Below are 20,439 nucleotides of genomic sequence, written 5' to 3'. Positions count from 1 at the left end.
CTTGAGATGGAAATAGAGAGTGATATTGCTTCTTATACAAGGCAAATTTCTGGGAATCTGTGAAGTTTAGCTACATGTGTGGATTGCCATTGTACTGATCAAATAATATATCTATGCATCAGACTAAGTATATGTAATTCTGGATTATCTGAAGGTGCCATTAAATAAATTCCTCAGTTTTTTTGCTTTGTCTGATCAGTTACAGTTTAATCAACAAACTTTGTCCAAGTTGCTCAGCATGGGGGACACATGCATAGACAATCACAATGACTACATTTTATGAGATATTGGTGCAGGTGCAACAGTCTTTATAATTATACTTTTTAATTGAACATTTACACGCTGCATTGTTTTAAGGTAAAAAAACTTTACATCTTGTGCAAGGGCTGACTGCCTTCATGCCAGTTTAATTGGAAGCATGTCGGTCAGACAGACTTTTTCCATGTTTCATTTTCCAATACGGTTCAATATAAGGACTATAGATAGCAAGGATGCTTTGCTGGTTTCATACTAATACTACTTTCATAGCTGCAACACATTATGTCGGGGGATTAAATCACAGTCCAAATGAAAACAGAAGTAAAGTAATTTTGAAATTGCTTTTGTAGGATTATCAAACTGAGCAACAAGCTGCTGTAAAACAAGTAAAGTGCACTTATAAAAATAGGTCAGGCCAACTTGCTGTATTTACGGAAAATGTCATATTTTATAATTTCTCGATGTTACATTAATCTTTGTTTTTAACAGAACAGCATTAAGGGATGGTGTTAATGGACAGAGTCTGTAATAAACCTAGAGCAAGTTAACTTAGCCCAAGAAATATGAGTTATGTCTGAAATGAGTATTAAATCAAGGTATTCAGGCCAATGGCATTATACAGTAAATGAGAATGTGGCTTAAACAGGGGATAAAATAAGAGGAATGAGGCTCATATTCCCTTGAAAAATGTATGGCATGAAGATTGTGTAACAATGAGCAATGAGAAACACCTGTACCAGAATCTTTATGTACACCATAAGGCTTCAGGATAAGGAACAAGGGAAAGTTGTGCTCACCACTAGTTTTTAAAAACATTAGGCGGGGGTGCAATGAGGGTGTGACCACAAAATACATATAGACAAATACAAGATTCCTCTGCACTCAACCCATTATCAATATATTTAAGACAGAGACATTTTGTGCATACTGCTACTGAAAAATGCCTTACCCTTTAAACAAAACAGGGATTGTTTGTCCATATATTGCAATATATTTAAGCTGGCCAACTACGTCAAAGTCATCCCATATCTGGCCAGTCATTATTTCAGGATAAGGAACACAGAAACCATAAGGGGTCATGCTATCCATCTGTATTTTCACTGATATTTGAACAACAATTTTTGTTTCATTATATGTCCTACTTAAAAGTGCCTATTTTTTATCTATATGGATAATTTTACAATATTCTCAAATTACAGTGTCATTTTTTTACATTTTTATGTTCACATTTTTTTTAAATTACATGTAGATTCTGGAGAAACTTAAAAAAAAAAATGACTTTCCCCTTGTCTTCCTATGTACTCCAACCATATTGCAAGTTATTTGTCCACCACACACAGTCCAGGGTTTTGCCTATCTGGTCAGCCCTCTTTCATTGATGCCTTAGGTATAGGAACAGTCATGCATTCACAGCGGACACCTTCGCTACCTGTTGGCAGTCTGTGCAATATTACCAGAGTCTCTTTGAAAGTTGTAGGGGAAACAAATTCTCTAGCTGCAGGAGAGGGGGCAGAAGTGTAAACACTCAGTGGTGCTGACCTTACTGGGATAAGAACAAGAAGGTTCAGGAGAGGCAATCATTGCATACAGCTGCTGCAGATATGAAGTTATAGAGGAACCAAATGCAATAAGCTTGGCATGATGACATTTCTGTGGTTGCCAAACAATGTACTTTTATTTTTTTCCTCATCCTAAGGGCCCTAATTTTATTGTATGACATTCTGAGCTGACTGATAATGTATGTGTATCCTCCACACCTGGGTGCTATTGCCTTTTAATGTCAGAGATAAATAGCCCATTACCTTTTTACTGCCTCATAATTTGTCTCTCCTATTGCTTCAATTACATTTACTGTATCCATTGACTAGGTGAGGACCACATTGAAGTCACATTGAAGTTTATCCTTTTAATCCTCTTTTATTGTGTGTTTGTAAGTTTACAGGAACATATTGTCAAGCTTAGTTCTCATCCTGTTTATACTAAACTACTTCCATTTATACCTCTGAGAGTCTCAAAAACCTCAAGTGGACAATCTTTTTCTGAAAGGATCACTATATCTTTTGTCTACAGGACCACAGTTTAGAAGGATAGATGTGTGCCAGGATGCAAATTGCTGGGCAATATTAAAGTAGAAGTAGTCGAAAATAAAAGTAAATACAGTTTACTTAGGTATTAAAATAGTCAAAATAGGTATTAAAATAGTCAAATTAAGGTTTTACATTTGTTGGCTACCTAGCACTCAACAGACTTGGAAACATCAGGTATTACTTTTTAAAGGCCTTTAAATATCAAAATCAGAATTATCAAAATTTCTAGTTTTTTTTTTTTTTTAAATGGAAAAAATTGAAAATCAAAAATGTGATCAATTAAAACAGCTGAAACACAGTAAAATCCCATTCTACCCTTTATTTTCACTGAATTAGGCTCAAGATCATCTCAAATTTAAAAATAGCTTGACTGTAGAAAATCCGACAAATCCGATTCACTTTTACACAAACTTGTCAAACTTTAAGATGCTGAATGTTTTAAAGTTTGTGTGCTTAAAGGACCAGTAACATAAAAAAGAATTTAAAAAAATTTGTTAGTATACATTGAAAAAAAACCCAACAAGACAAATGAAACTTTAAAATTACTAAGCCTTTATGAAGAAATAACTTACCGAAACTCTGCTTCCGCTCCTCTTCAGAAAAAGGCGTCAGGGCGACGATTCATCATGCGGCGCTCAATTTCTCCTCTAAGGAAGGCAGGGAGGAGAAATCGAGCACTGCGCGATGAATCGCTTTCTGAAGAGAATAGCAAGAGGAATTTCGGTAAGTTATTTCTTAATAAAGACTTTGTGATTTTAAAGTTTAATTTGTCTTGGTGGTTTTTATCAATGTATACTTACAATATTTTTTTACATTTTTTTTGATGTTACTGGTCCTTTAATAAATCTTGAAATTCAAGTTTCAGAAACACTTTTTCATTCTTGATTTTTGTCACCAATAACTCAAATTTTAATTTTGATCTGTTCCTAAGGGGCATATTTATCAAGAATCAAGTTTGAATTTTTTCCATGATTCAAGCATAAACTTTGGTGAGAAAACATGAATATATGAGTATAGTCTTCAGCACCCCAAATATTCAGTATTTATTGGAGAAAAAAGTCACCAGAAAAAACTTAGTTAAAGTAAAAGCTGGCAAGATTTAATGATAGTCAATGGGAATTGTCTCTAACAACTTTATTTATTTTCCCAGTTCATTAAAAAAAAAGTCACAAGTTTACTTTCTTGCCCACTTTTTTTCATGAACTAGAATTTTGATAAAGCTGTTAATATCACCTCTATTTTTTTCTGTTCATTAATAAACCTTATTCATAATGGGTTTTAGAAAAATATAATCCTTCTCCTATTAGAAATCAAATTATCTGTAGAGAGTAAATCTCAAGCAAGTTTCTATTGTGCCGAGGCCCCTTTAAGGAGAAAATGTAGCCTATATATGTAAGCAGTTATATTTTTTCTTATATTAACAGCACAGATGAAGGTTTATTTGTCTAGAAGACATTACAGTACATAGAACATCAGCATGTATTTTTGACAACTAGAAATGTGACATTGACCATCAGGGAGCAATCTTAAAGATTACTATGAATGATGTCTGTTGGCAGTTTCTGCTAATAAACATTAATTAAAATAGGGAGATACAAATATGAAACCCCATCTCTGTGTTTCTTAACTTTTTCAGCTATATATGCTGTGCATGGATTTATTATGTAGACACTAAACATATTTCCAGTTCAGAGACATTTTTTATTATTTGTAAATTAAAATACTATGTTATTTCATAAAATCCTTGCTCAGTATTTTTTTTTGTTCTGGCATATGGCATTTTGTAATAAATTGTACTATGCTGTATTTTAATAAATATAGTAGACATAAATCATTCATGAGATTTAATTTAATACAATGAATCTGTTTTATGAGAAACAAACCAGTTTGCTTATATAGCAATACTTTTTTTTGTAATTTTGTTAATGCCGACATTATCAATTACTGCACGCTGCTCTGCCTCTGACACTTTTATTATTACTTTTTTACCTATCTCCGCTAGGATTATAATAGAAAAGAAGTCCATCCATCTAAATGCTTTAGAATTTAGAATAATGTTCATTTTTTAAAAATGAACGGGGGGTATTTTTCATGCTTTAGTATAATGTATTAGAAGATCATAACCATTAATTCACTGTATTAATTCACTAAACAAGAATAAAAGGGGAACTGACATTTTAAGTACTGCCTAGTCCACTTTTGATGTTCAATGTTCATACAATTGCTGTTCTGTCTTTAAAATTATGTTTTGATTGCATAGTAATGTGTTTAATAGGCTTCCAAATTTGTTAATTTGCTTACAAGGAACCCAATAACATCAACACCATTAGCTCTGTGGGAGTGGAAAACCTATTTCATAAAAAGGATGTCATTTTTGGTCAGTGTGAAAGTGAAAGTGGCATACCATAATCACCAGGAAACGTTCACACTTGTGTAAGCAGGAAGAAAGAACATAATATAGAAACTATATTATATATATAATTTTACACGGAACATATATATTGTTTGAACCCATACAGAACCTGCATAATCTCCCTTTATGATTGTTATGCCCTTGTGTCCAAACAAATTAGATGTCTTAACTTCCATACCAACTGGAATCTCTATCCTTAGTTAATAGATGGCAGGTATTAGATCACTATATCAGTGAAATTATGTCTATGCTTAATACTGTATAAAGAAATTAAGCAATACTGTACATGTATTTATATCTTCTTCCATTATACTTAAGGTTTATAGCATTATACATTTGCAAATAGTGTAAACAATTAATGTAAAAAGTAAAAAAAAAAATAGTTTTCAAATGTTTGTTTTGTTTATCAACCATTAAAAATTGTAGGTGTTGCTTGCCCGCAATAAGACACAAAAAACAACAGTTTAGAAATACGGACTTCTGGGAGACGTTGGATTGTGCTGAATAAAAGCTTCTTTATTTATTAACAAATATAAATAGCATGTCAGCTTTGACCCTTTAGTACAGATGCGTTTCGTGCCACTTGGCACTTCCTCAGAGTATGCAAAAAACAACAGGTCCACAAAACAATGATGGAAGAGTTAATTAATATTGTTAAGATTTAGGCAATACTACAGAACTTTAATCAGTAATGTGCTTTTACATGATTTCAGAGTTTCACTTTGTATCTTAGAAACACTAGGACTTGCAGAAATGAACTTTAACCTGTTTGGGAGCAGATGGAACAGTTTGTGAACAATTAGCCATGGGTAAATGTTAAGTTGTTGATATATGGGATATAGAAACTTACAAAATGCAGCATATGTTGATCTACTTGCATGTTATCAGGTTTTATTGCAGGCATTAACAAATAGTATGGGTATAATAGATGAATGATAGCTTGACCAGCTTTGCTTGCATATCCGGCTGCCTCTCTTTCTCAAACAAATACAGTAAGACCTTAGTTATACATGGCCTGATTTCAAGTTTTCCAATATTTTACACTATTTTTTGTTGTCCCGTCATTATATAATGCATAATGCATTTCCCTCATTTTACATTTTCCTGGATTTTACACCTTTTTTTTCTAGCCCCCTGAAAAATGTAAAATGGTGGTTCTATAATACCAGAAAATGTCGGTTCCATTTAAAGTAAAATAGTACTTCTAACAACAGTCAATACAATAAACACTGACTGATATTGTTATATAAGTATAAAAAATAGATGTACATACAATGGGGCTCATTTATTAAAGCAGCGCAGCGCATAAGTGGACGCAAAAGGTTGTCTGCGCCATCACAAGCGTGATCGCTAATATATTTGCGTGATATTGCGCATAACACAGAGCTTTTGCGATGGTTTTGTTTATGCGCATTGCGCAAAAGATTGGGCATTTATGTCGCAACCGATGCCGTGGTTGTTAGGGGCGTGGCTGTGGGCGTGGCTACAATGCGCTTGCACTGCGGCCGTCGCAGATTTGCGTCTGTATATGTGCAAAACTGCACCCGGTCAACAGCACCACAATTTTTACGCCTGCCTCTTCGTGGCGTAATAGTAACGCTCTTCAAAATGCGCATTCCTGCCCAGCTGCGCTAGTATATTCAAGATGAACAACCCTTGTAAAGTGCATATTAACCACGCCTTCCACCCAACATGTTTATATTGACCAAGGTTCCTTTAAGGGTATCAGGTAGGCTAAACACCTTTGCAACCAAACAAATATTAGCACAGAAACAAATGCAGATGCGTCTAAGTGAACGCAATATGCGCAATATGTGACGCAACTAATTAAAGCAGCGCATTCATACATGAGCACAACTAATCCTTACCTTTGCGGTATCTTCCTGTGCGCACAATTTATTATAAGCACTGCGACAGCTGATACGCAGTTTCACACGTCGCACCTGTCTTGTGTCTACATTAGCGCACAAATCGCACTGTTAAGGTATCGTGCGCTACATTATTAAATACTCGCATGCGCTGGGCAAATGTCTGGCCACTGCGCTCTTTTTAGCGCTGCGCTGCGTTAATAAATGAGCCCCAATGACTTTATGGAGTTTATCATAAGGCATTAACATGGGAGTAACAATTCTTTCTCTTTAGTATTTTAAACAGATGGCAACGGCTTTCCTCTTGATTATAACTTTGAGGCATGCTTTACTAAATGGAATCAGCGGGGTTCATTAAGGTCCTATTTGATGCATCAGTATTATAAAAATACCATGTTAATTATCCTCAAATGTTGCAAGTTACCTCCATTTTCCTGCAATCAGAAGATGAGAGAAACCCTGTGAAGCAAATTAGTCCTAATTGAAAGAGGACTGATTAATATTTAAATAAGGCATTGTGTGAGTGATTCTGCCATGAGAAAAATAGGCTGAACATCTGAATTAATTGCATAGCAGGTTAAATTAAATTTTATATAATGGGATGGAATATGAGTTGGCACAGTGCTTCAAATGAGAACACAATGGCTAAAATGCCAGTCTTTTATTTCACTTTTGGCTGGATTCCACTGAGATCCTTACAATCCTTCAATCTTTGTTGTGCCAGTTTCACACAGGCAAAAGTATGAACATGACATTCTGCAACACTCCATTTAATGGAGTGACAGCACCTGCGCACTCTTTCTCCCGGCTGTTCCCACTTTGGCTGTAAAATATTAAAATGCGGTGTTAGTACTTTTCATTTGAAATGTCAAACAACATTTAGCATCATAAATGGTAATTGCTCAAACAGAATGGTGTTTTTAGTTATCACAGCCTGATGTTTTCTTCACAGGCTCCCACACGTATTACCTGTTTGAACTGACTGGGATACTTAAGGGTCCCTGGTAGGGATATTTAATCCAACATAAATTACTTATGCACTTTGTTATTCATCAAAAGAACAGTGTCACGTTCTACTTGTTGGCAGTTCTCCAGTCAAGAGCTGTTAATTACCATAAAGCTTGTGAATACATTTAGTGCCAAATGGTAACAAATATATCTAGAATTCTATCGAAAAAATTCTTATTGTGAACAAAAAAGGCACAGATTGTCACATATTGTAAGGCTACAAACTAAACACATATTTCATTTCTTGTAGTTTAACACTGACACAATTGAGATATAGGAAGTTTTACCTGAGACCTGGGATTTTCCAGATCATAGCTCTTTCCATAATGCCAAACACCATGCATTGAGCAATTAAAAACATTAAAACTTTAGAAAAAATGCTAGCTTAGTTATCAACAATTACGGAAAAAAATCAATTCAGTCCAAATAAAGAATTATGTTGTTAGAGTCTCTATTTTGTAATTGTTATCTGCTTAATTTAAACTAGTATATATGTGAGTGCATCATTACTTTCATTTCAGTGTTCTTTGTGTTAAGTAAGTATTTTTTGGGTTCATTAAATGGCAGTTTGATAATTATATCAACCACTTGCATCCCAGGAAATGCCGCACCCTGCACAGACTTGCACTGGGGTACCCGAGACCCAACTGGTACCCAACTCCAGGGCCTACCACCCAGTCACTGAAGAGCCTACCACCTAGCCCCACTGCTCCCCATCTGTCCCTAGCCAAAATTGTTCCTGCTCCCAGTGCTACTTACTTTGCTGTTAAAAATTAAAGTAAATCTTGCCCTTTTACATCTCTTGCCTTGAGCCACCATTTCGTGATGGTCTGTGTGCTGCCTCAGAGATCAGAGATTTCCCGTGAAATTCATGATTCAGTGAAAAATTCGCGAAACGGCCCCAGTGTCTCCATTTTTTGGAATTCGCCGCAAATTCGTGTCTGGTGAATAAATTCGCCCATCACTAGTCAGGGCTATACCTGAATAAAATGGATGAATAGCAGATGAAAAGTACTTCACATCTTTCCAATTAGGACTGATCCAGGGAGGATGTTGATCAGGTCTTCCTTCATATCAGTGCACCTCTAGGGATTGACATTGCTTTAAAAACATTTTAATATTTAAAAATACTTTAAAATAAAATGTATATACTTGAACTATTAAAACCTACTGTGCACTTTTGGAAGAAGTAGAAAAATAACATCTGGCTTAAGCCTTTGCTCCAGTAATTCATTTCTATGCCCCAAATCACTTGAAAATATTAACAATGTGTATAGACCTATATTTATTTAAATAGATTAAAATAGAGTGGGATATTTAAACTTGGTTTGCTTTTAGATGATATAGTAATTTCTTCCACTGTTGTAATTAAACTACCCATTAAGATTTACATTAGTGCACTGATGTAAACAATAGAATGCTTGGATAAATAGTGGTTGCTTACATATCCAGCAAAGCACAGCATTTCCAAGGAACTAATCTACTCCACAATCAAGAAAGGCCAGTTTGATTTTTTTTTCCAGAGGATTGCCACTTAGATGCCATATTGTTATAGACTGAAATGCAACTTTCATACATAATTTTTTAATAAAATTCACAAAACATAATCTCCAATGTACAAATGGCAAGATCGTTTTATTCTGTGTTTGTATTGTGTAGTAATATTATTGCTTATGTTTAAAATAACTGAAATTACAATATTAGTTATTGCTAAACAAATGTGCTAGTTGACTTTTTGGAAGACAGATGATGGAATGAATTAATAGTGGTCAGTATGCCATCCCTTTCTTTAATATGTTACACTTGGGTTTATTATGAAGCAGACATACATCTATTAAGGCATATTGCTTGGTTGGTTCTTTACGTTATGCAAAAAATTTACTTCCTAAATATAGTCAATTAGATATTCTGTATCATTTATGAAAAGATCAGGTTACTCTTCTCTATCATCCTTTCTGCAGTTCTGTCTTCATGCAGATACCAGAGTCTGATTTTGATTGACAGTCTGTGCAAATACATTTGTGTGGTCCCTTGTCTAGACAATGCATTAGAGCTAACTGTCTTTCAAAATAACCATCTCCAACACAAAGCTACATGTAGAGAGACAGATTGCTGAGAGGGGGATAGTTAAAAGTAACTTGATTATTTCAGAAATAGAATGTTAAATGTATTCTATTGAGAGAGATTCTTATTTACAAAGGATAAAACATATAACATATTTATTTTGTGATCTTTCTCTTTAAGTAAAATGAAGATGCATAGACCAGTTATATGACAATGTATAAATAAAACATAAACCAAACTTGATAACAATGTGTTAATCATCTGTTTAAGTCTAGGTATATGTTTACATTTTATATGTATTTATTGCATATTTTGTATGCATCAGGATATTCTTAGTAGCAATGAACAAATCCGACCCATTTTATGACGCCGAAAAATTATCAATTCTTAGAAGATAATAGGGCTCTTTTATTAAGAACAAAATAAAATGCATGTGGCCACAACTTTAGCATAGTCAAGAAAATCCTTGGTGACTTTAAATATCCTTATACAAGACAGATCCGTTACAGATGAGGATACATTATCCTCTGTATATACCATGAGGACTGAAGCACAAGTGGAAATGGGGTGTGGCATTGGGTGTGGGGTGTATAAATTAGAGAGCATATTACAGAGAGCTCCTGGAAATGTACAGATGTACATATTGGTCTGTAAAAACATATACAAAGAATTTTTACATTTTAGCTATAGATTATGGCTAGTCAAGTTTTTTCTGGAGCATTAAAATAAAATAATTCATCAATTTTTTATATCATTTAAAATATGTTTTTTAATTTTAAGAATTAGTATTAATAATAATATTTATGTATTCTTAATCTATTTGATTGCTACCTTTGAAATTATTGTGAATTTATAAGAACTAATTCGTTCAGGACTCTGTGTTTAATTACTTGTAATATAATATAAAGTACCAAAGACAAAAAACATTTAAAATGTAGTTAAACACATACGTTAAAACCAGACAGACTAGAATCAACATCTGGAATGTATGTTACACTGCAAAAGAATTCTATAATTATTTTCATACTTACACTTGTTTCCTTTTTCTCCCCTCCTACAGTACAATGCTTTCAGAAAACCAAATGGTATTGCTGCCAACCTTTACAGTTCAGTCTTTTTTTTTTTTTTTAATTTTTTACTAGTTTACTTGTGAATAAAATGGAAAGGCCAGTCGAAGTGAGTTCCATTTTGCTGTTCAGACACTTGCTGTGTGTTTAGGTGCCTTTTTGCGCAGTAGTTTTCATCCTTGAACTCACTTCCATTGTAAGGATTAAGCCTCCTTCAATCTATACCCTAAAGTTGTAAACTCAACCATCACCAGAGATCACCTTTGCATGTGACTAGACTTTGAGTGCGATGATAACCTCAGTGTTTCCATTGTTTATAGTTCAATGCAGGCCAACTGTTTCCATATCGATCATTAAGTCTTATAGTCAATAATTGAGTTTGCCCTTTCCACGTACTTCTTTGGTAAATGGACAGTAGGACAGTGCAGTTAGAAGCTGCTATTTCTCTGAATCAGTTGTACAGGCTGATACATTAGATAGCTTTAAGAAGGGGTTGGATGGCTTCTTAGCAAGTGAGGGAATAAAGGGTTATGGAAGATAACTCATAGTACAAGTTGATCCAGGGACTAGTCCGATTGCCATTTTGGAGTCAGGAAGGAGAGGGTTCAGATGGGTTTTTTTGCCTTCCTCTGGATCAACTGGCAGGTTAGGCAGGTTATAAAAAGTTAAAAGGTTGAACTTGATGGACGTGTCTTTTTTCAACCTACAATACTATGAATACCCTCCCATAGTTTATAGTTCTATTTGAATTTAATACTTTTTGTTGCATTGGTTTTATGAAACTAAAATCCTTTAAATTTCAATCTCACTGCAGATGTCCCGAATGTTGTTTGAAGGGTATGGCAACTGGCCAAGATGCTTTGTTTAGTTTTAAATATTTTTGCATGATGTCAACCAAAGAAATATAGTTTGTAGCAGGGGTGTAACTACAGAGGAAGCAGACTCACTGATATTTTCTTTTTTAGCTAATCACATTACTTCTTTAAAAATGATGATGTTATCTGATAACTTTACTGTAACTTCTGTACTAGCGATATTCGCACACAGTATATTAAAATATAAAATCTATGTGAAATGTCCTATGGTTAAGGACAAATGTACAACTTTTTTTATCTGCAAGAGAAGGTTTCTCTTCATTAAATGAAATGCACTGGGTGTTAAACCATAACAATAAAGCATTCAGAAAGCTCTTCTGAAGTGATGTCTCTACATTTTAGTAATTACTGGATTAAATATTACATCTATATAATTCTCAGGATAAGAGTCACTGTAGTGCACTATGAATTTTATATTTTGCTTTGAAGAGATTACTCAGTTTTTATTCCCTTAAAATAAAGCTTGGCGGTGTGTTGTCACATTCATACAAAAGAAAAGGGTTTGATCTATGTACATTCCCTGGTCCCCTGATTTACTAGTAATTTAGTAAATATGCAAGTGCGTATATTTCAAAAACTGGGGTTTTTGTTACAAGGTCATAATCATAAGATTGGCAAGCCATCACACTAAGGACTGATCAACTAACTTGGATAGCTGTTCATCTACCACAACAGTCAGTAGGGTTTCGATGGATAACATGAATTTGTTGATTGTTGATTTGTTGATTGACCAGTTCCTTGTTTTTGATGGAGTAACATGTCATGATGGGCAAATCTGGCCTGTTATGCTTCGCCAAAAATGTTGGCAATTTTTTTTGATGCACAACAGTTTTTTTCACCCATTAGTGAAATACAAGAGGTCCTCTGCACTCAACCCATTATCAATATATTTAAGACAGAGACATTTTGTGCATACTGCTACTAAAAAATGCCTTACCCTTTAAACAACACAGGGATTGTTTGTCCATATATTGCAATATATTTAAGCTGGCCAACTACGTCAAAGTCATCCCATATCTGGCCAGTCCTACACTCAACTTTCATCTGATTCATTGCTTCAGTTTACAAAGGGACTAAGTTTTACCTGCAACTTACTTGCTGCTTTTCAAAGTAAAACTCAGTAATTCAGAAACCATCTTTAAAAAGATGCTTGTATTGTGAAATATTCCATAGAGTTTAGTGGAGCCCAATTCTTAATTTTTTCTTTTTGCTCTGAGCTGTTGAACTTGAAAGAATGTAAAGCCCCTCTGTGCTCCAATAAATACTTTTAGCCTAATGGTACACCTGGTGTATTTTTGGCCTCATATCAGCATGTATATGCAGTAACAGGAAGTTGTCATTATTTGTTTCGGGGGGGTTCAATGGTAGCAGAAAAACAGTGTTGAAATATGGTGGATTAGTTTTCAGTTCCAGCAAAAGAAATTATTAAACCAACATCTTAACCAAAATTATTAAACCAACATCTCAAGGTTCAGAAAAGCTAATAACAGTCATTAAGAAATTTAAATGGACTTTTTCACTGCAGATCTTCTAGTGCAGTGATCCCCAACCAGTAGCTCGTGAGCAATATGTTGCTCTCCAATTCCTTGGAAGTAGCGCCCAGTGGCCTCAAAGCAGGAGCTTATTTTTGAATTCCAGGCTTGGAGGCAAGTTTTGGTTGTATAAAACCAGGTGTACTGCCAAACAGAGCCTCAATGTAGGTTGACAATCCACATAGGTCCTATCAAATGACCACTCACAGCCCTTATTTGGCATCCCAAGAACATTTCTCATGCTAGTGTTGCTCCCCAACCCCTTTTACTTCTGAATGTTGCTCACGGGTTCAAAAGGTTGGGGATCCCTGTTCTAGTGTGTTCTCATTGTCTTTTTCATACCTTGTATACATTGTATAAACATAAGAGCTATATGCACACTTCCAGTCCCTGGATTAAGGGGCAGCTTTATCATCATTCGAATTCAAGGTTTTACCACAATTAAAATGTATTAAGTGCAAACAACTCAAAAAACTCAAATGTAAATATTCAGAATATAAAAGCTTCATTTGGAATCAATAGGCAAAATTTAAGAGATTTTTTTCAATTTCAGTTTTTGAATTTTTTGTAAAGTTGCTATAATAATTGAAAATGATGGGTAGAATTTGATTTTGCTGCATTTAAGCTTGTAGTTGTTCGCGTTTCCAAGTTTTTTTCATAACTAAATTCCAACTCAATTTCTGATTAATCCATTTTTTTCAACTAAATTGTGAATACAATACCACCATACTTGGTGGAGAAATTCCAACCATTTTAATGTCTATCTAAGTCAATGTGTGTGGTAATGTTCTGCAATTATGCGCATTGCACTTGCAGTTTGTAAATGACCCCTCTAGTATATTGAAAGCATCACAGACTACCCTGTCTGTAAATATTCCAGCCATGCCATTGAACTAAATAGTGCAATATTTGTCTGATAATAGTATCTTTCTTTTTTAAAATATGGTAACCATAATAAACATTTATTCTCTTCCCCTTCTGCTGGAACTATATACAACATTTTACATTTATTGTTTTGAACATTGTTAGTACTCTTCTCCAGACCTATAATAGGGACTAGTTTACAAACCTCTGTTTGCTTTTACAATCTTTTTTCTGCACACCATATAGTTATGATGCAGTCTTGTGCTGTCGACCTACTTTAGCAGCATTTCAATATTGTAGACTTTATATCCAAGGACACAAAAAAACTGATGTATGGGATGTAACCAAAATGTTTTTTGCCAGATCTCTTTTTGTCCTTGGCTGGAAACATTTTATCTACTTAGATTTTATTCCTCCATTTTTCAGTCCGGACTGTAAGGCTGCCTGCAGGTCAGTGCTAGCCACTGATGCTCCATCATTGTATCTATTTCCACAAAGCAATCATTTTATTAAACTTAATTTTCGGTTTATATTTATTGTTTATATATTCTGCTTATAGCTGCAGCTAAAACATTTAGCTCTGATAGCATAACGTACAGATTATGATAATGGTTAATATATGTGTAACAAATTGAACTACACATATTCATCTATTATTATTATTATAAAGACTGGAATATATTACAGTTTACATATGCCAAAAAAGACTAAACATGTCAGAAGACACCTTTTATATTTCCTTAGGCTACAGCAATGCAACATTACAACATTTGGACATGTTACAAAGAAAACGGTATCATTATACTATAGTTTTTAAACTCAATATAATAGGCAAGACACTCTCTGCTACTAAATTCATTCAGTAGTTTATGACCTATTACTTTTAATATGGTAAAGTTCTGTGACAGCCAAATAATATAAAACCAATAAAATACACAAAATAATATCTAATGTACAAGGGTCTTGTATTTCCCTCTGGTTTAAAAATGTAAGCTTGAAAGATACAAACAGTAGCAGGGATCCCCAACCTTTAGAACCCGCGAGCAACATTCAGAAGTAAAAAGAGTTGGGGAGCAACATTAGCATGAAAAATGTTCCTGGGGTGCCAAATAAGGGCTGTGATTGGCCATTTAGTAGTCCCTATGTGGATTATCAATCGGTTTAGTCCAATGCTTCCACCTGTGTAAAGTGCTCACTTTCCAATACTTTTCCATGCAGATCCGAAACATGTTGTGATCCGAATAAAAGTCATTGCTGCAGAGCCTGCCTACTGTGTGCTCCATCCTACACTATGTTGTATGTGGATTATCACCCTACACTGAGGCTCTGTTTGGCAGTGCACCTGTTTTTTATGCAGCCAAAACTTGCTTCCAAGTCTGGAATTCAAAAATAAGCACCTGCTTTGAGGCCACTGGGAGCAACATCCAAGGGGTTGGAGAGCAACATGTTGCTCACAAGCTACTGGTTGGGGATCACTGCAGTAGAGAAACAGTGAAATAAACCATGCCCTTCCACTACATATCTAATAGATTAATATTTGTTAAGAATATCCAATGTTTTCGAATACTATATTATATTTATCTATCCATTTCTAAACAAAGCTTTTTGTAAAGGTGAATTCTGGCATATTTTACAGTTCCGGTGAATTTACCAATTACTGTACAAGTAGTGTACCTCAGATTTGGAAAAGTAAAAAAAGGAGCTCTGGGGAATGTATTAATTCTAGATTTGTTTACTGGCTTCCAAAGTGCATCTCTATCAGCTTTTGTATTCAAAACAGATCACATCAGTGCTTTATATTACAGAAACACAGTCAGCAATTTCAAAATTAATCTTTTCTAGATGCTTTTTATAATCCTATTATCACAAGCATCGCTGATAGTCACTAGAAACCACATGTGAATTCAGAGGATCCTGAATGAAAAAATCCAGATTATACAGTAACAGGCACCTTTTGCTCAGTATAACAATAACTCATATGATATTCTATCTCGGATTACTCCTGGGTTATATAGAGCCACAGAGCGAGCACACACTCATATATACATACAGCCAGTGTTGGACTGGGGTGCCTGGGCCCACCAGGAAACCTGTTCTCAAGGGGCTGCACCCCCTGGGTATCAAAACAGGTCAGATTCACTCATCACTACAGTGAAACTTAATTTTAGGATGTATGAAAACAATCTTGAATTATGTGTTAGGCAAGCCTGCTGTAATAATTTTTTAATCCCCACCCAAGTAACAGATTGGACATTGAAACTATTTTTTAAATTAAATATAAATGATGACCACAGGGGCAATTTCATGTATAAATACCCCAGAGCTCATAAAAGGATGGCACAGAGATGCTTTCATGTATATTTACTCCCAGAACTCATAGCAGGATGGCACACTGGCAATTTTATGTATAAATGCCCCCAGAACTCACAGCAGGATGGTACAGTTATTTTACATGATTTACTGCTTGCACTGCTCTTTGGCTTTGACAGGCAAGTGGACCAGTAGTCAGCTTTAAATAAATCAAAGCAGAGGCACTCAATAACCATGTGGGTGGGCTGGTGTTGAGCAGGCTGCAGGGCTTTAGTATAATTAGTAGCTCCTTCCTTGTTTACCTTTCTTCTGCACTGAAATCAGGGAACTGAAGAAGGCAGGCATTTTCAATGCTGGCCAATCAGATGTTCTAGTTTTGTGAGCAGCTGCTATTGCTCTCTCCTACTGGAGTAATTTGATCCAGCTGCAGGGAACGTGACAAGGGAGGAGCTAGCACCAGGGAAGCTGCAAAAAATAGTTGGGCAGCAAAAAAGAAAAGCTTAGAAGGAGTGAGAGAAAAAATAAAAAAATCAGTACAGTCTGATTTAGTGGCTGTGGGCATGTCAGGCTGCTACTGCAGTGATGTGGGCAGTCTGGGCGGCAGTGGGCCCACTGGTACTCATGGCTCTGGCACATGAACTAACTCCTAAGGGTTATTTATCAACGTCAATATCAAAGTCAGTGGACGGCCGAAAAATTTTGACGGGCGACAATTTTTATGTGCGTGACAATTTTTACACGCGCGACTCTTTTATCCAAATGCATTTAAGTCAATGGCCTTCCGAATAATTTGGACGTGCGACAATTTTGACAACCAACAATTTTTTTGTTGCAGCAAATGTTTTCACTGCAAATTTTTATGGCAGTTTCCCTAGAACAGACGAAATCCGTAAATTTGCCGCAAATAAATTTGCCCGTCTCTAATTACAGTTTATACACCATATATAATACATGTTTTAAAAAGGGAAAATGCTAATTTACAATACATTTTCTGAAAGGTAACTAATAATGCATCTTTTTATTAGAAAGAACGGTTTGGGTGCACTGATCATAAAAAATATCCAATTTCCAAATGCTCTGATACTGAATTTCTTCAAAACAGTATTGTCATTTCCATGCTGTGCTCTGTTAATTCTATTTATTGGCTCACGTCATGAAATACAAATTTATTTTCAGGCGTTTTACCCTCCGAAGGCCCTCCGGGAATACCTGGAAAATATAATGTCTAAATATATCTTTATAATAATTTAAATCATTTTATGGCTTTTAAGAATTTTATGTTTCATGTAAAAATACAAAACAATTTCGATGTGTGCTGTCTATTAAAATGTATGTTCTTTACACATAGGAAAAATATAGGAAAAAATTATAACGCGGAAAGCTTAGTGACCTAAAATCATGTGTTCAAAACTGTAGTAAAAAGCTATTTTTTTAAAACTCCAAACAATTTGCAGACAATTGCGGGAAAATTCCAAAAATCTCAGACGAATACAGCATCAAGGACTTGGACTAAATGTGTTATGGTATATGCACTGCTAAGTATGTTTATAAAATGACATTTTTGTTATCCTTAAAGCTTATTCTTGCTTATTTCATATTTACATTACCAACACTGACCTTCTGCTTTTCACTCTGCAGTTATCTGGCAACTCACTTTTATAAATTACCCAAGTTGTTTACTTCATTAACTTTAAGCCTAACAAATCACCAAACAAAAGATTGTCATTTTATTTCTTTACATTCCGCATCTATTTTTCTCATAATTAATTTACATTTTAAGAAATGTAATCTCAAACCTGCAAAGAAAATTGTCTCTAGAAAAGATTAATTCACGTCTGCACTCAGCTGCAAAGATTGGAAAAATAAATATCATCTTGCAATAATGTATTCTTGACAAAGGGCATAACAAAAGAATGATTTCTACTCAGAGGCTGGGAGGATATTTATTTTGCATGTTGGGGGAGGGGTGGGGAGTTCTATTGCTTGGGACCCTGACCTAGTTTCTTGGCTGCTTATTATTCAGCTATATGTTTGAGGAATTGGTGTAATTTAATTTGGCATACTCTTCTGCATGTCTGCACCTAGCAGTAGGTGCTATGTAATATTGTCCCACGCTGAATTACTTCTATTTAACAAAAAAATGCTATTGCAGTCTAAACTCAAAAAGAGCTGTTAATTGTTACCAGGGAACTGCTTGATTGCAGACGGTATGTCTCGTCCAGAGCCCAGCCATAATTAGTAACCACTGTTGACATTTAGATTTAAATTGAATTTTCTTCTAATTAAACCCAGAGGGGGTTGATCCTTTCAGATGTACAGGTTAATAAAATTAGTCAGAAACTGTTAAACAGTAAGCTGAATCCTCAATCCGAGCCATCCCTATGTATTGCAATTCTGTAATTAAAATCAACCTCTTTGCAACCCAAAGGGCTAGTAACATATTGCCCTATGGCAGTCAGACATCAAAGGCTAACTATCCAAACATTGTTTTCTGGTTATTGTCTCTGAAGCACTTTACATATTGTATCTGCAAAATAGAACACAGCTGTTTGTAATAAATATTTTCTATTTAACTGGTAGAAAAATTGCAGATCCCCTATTTTAAAACCACATGCATATATTTTGAAAAAAAGACATTTTGTTTATCACTTCATCAAAAGATTAAAGTACTATGGAAGAAAATACTTTATACATACTATAACATGGAGGAATTAAAGAAGAACTGAAACACAACATTTGTTTCTGCAGAAATACCATGTCCCATGGAATCTTTAATCCATTTCAAATTATTGCTAGTCTCACACACACACATTTTTCTGTAGTCGATTGCTCTGACTTGGTGCTGATTGGGATTTCGTCCAAAAACCATCTTGTGGTGAAAAAAAACGAGGCAGAGAAATTGATTAAAGAAAAGTTGAGTGAGTTCAGGAACCCACTTGTTTTTTCAGGAATCGGTAGCCCAGACAAGGATGGGTTACGATTTGTAAATTTGTCCTGTGACCAGTATTCAGACAAGCCCAGTAAATACGGCAACATTGAGCATGTGCAGTGTCAGTGACTCCTGGAAAGCTGAGTAAAATTAGAAAGAAACAAACAGTTTTAGAAGAATAGAGCCTCTGTTGTTAATTTATCATCACAAAAATCAGTATTGTCTGAAGGTTAACCATGGGACTTGCAGAAATAACAGGCACCTGGCTTTTTAAACATGCTGAACAAGATATTCTTTCAAGATGTGGTATTTACTGAATGAATAAATTATTGTGATGACTGAGGAATGTATAGCTTACTTCTTCCCAGTTTTCTGGTGTTAAGTGACTGCAACATTCATTATGGTGACATCTGTCAGATTGGTTAATTTCCAAAACATATTCTATATTTACATTTACATTTCTCTGGGTGAATGTCTATCTGAACCTAATGTTCCAAGCACAGGGCATGTTTGAATTTTAATTATTTTAAGAATTATTTTTTGGGGAATGTGATACATTTCCTTCAAGACCTTGAACTGCAGAATATTCGTTTGTGAATAAAGCCACCAGGTGAAGTTAATATAGGTAATTTGTAATACAATGTAATGAATAAAAAAAGTTGTGTAGGGCCGCACAATAGAATGTCTTAGGAAATGTATACTAAATGGTCAAAATATACTGTGTAATTTATTTGATTTAAATTGATGATTTCAGTTCTTGAATATATTTATTCTAACACATTTCAGTATCTGTAGCCATGGTGGTGTCTAGTTACAGTAATGAAGTTGTTCCCAAAAATATCCAACCACCTGCCTGTTCAACAACTCATTCCAAAACCTAGGGGCACATTTACTAATGGTCGAATATCGAGGGTTAATTAACCCTCGATATTCGACCGTTCGAAGTAAATCCTTTGACTTCGAATATTTACCGCATTTTCGATCGAAGGAAAAATCTCTCGGTTGAACGATTAAATCCTTCGAATTGAACGATTCAAAGGATTTTAATCCATCGATACAACGATTTTCCTTCGATCAGAAATTTGTTAGAAAGCCTATGGGGACCTTCCCCATAGGCTAAAATTGATGCTCGGTAGGTTTTAGGTGGCGAACTAGGGGGTCGAA

At 34.9% G+C, this 20,439-nt stretch overlaps 1 protein-coding gene across 4 annotated transcripts in view; it reads left to right on the top strand.

Annotated features, from left to right (window-relative positions):
• Positions 1-20,439, top strand: part of tox.L (thymocyte selection associated high mobility group box L homeolog) — a 153,079-nt gene that overhangs the window by 43,782 nt on the left and 88,858 nt on the right. The window lies entirely within an intron of this gene.

The sequence above is a fragment of the Xenopus laevis genome, chromosome 6L (genome assembly GCF_017654675.1).
Source record: "Xenopus laevis strain J_2021 chromosome 6L, Xenopus_laevis_v10.1, whole genome shotgun sequence".
Taxonomy (NCBI): domain Eukaryota; kingdom Metazoa; phylum Chordata; class Amphibia; order Anura; family Pipidae; genus Xenopus; species Xenopus laevis.
Note: the sequence above shows the minus strand (reverse complement) of the source record. Positions and strands in the feature narration are given on the sequence as shown.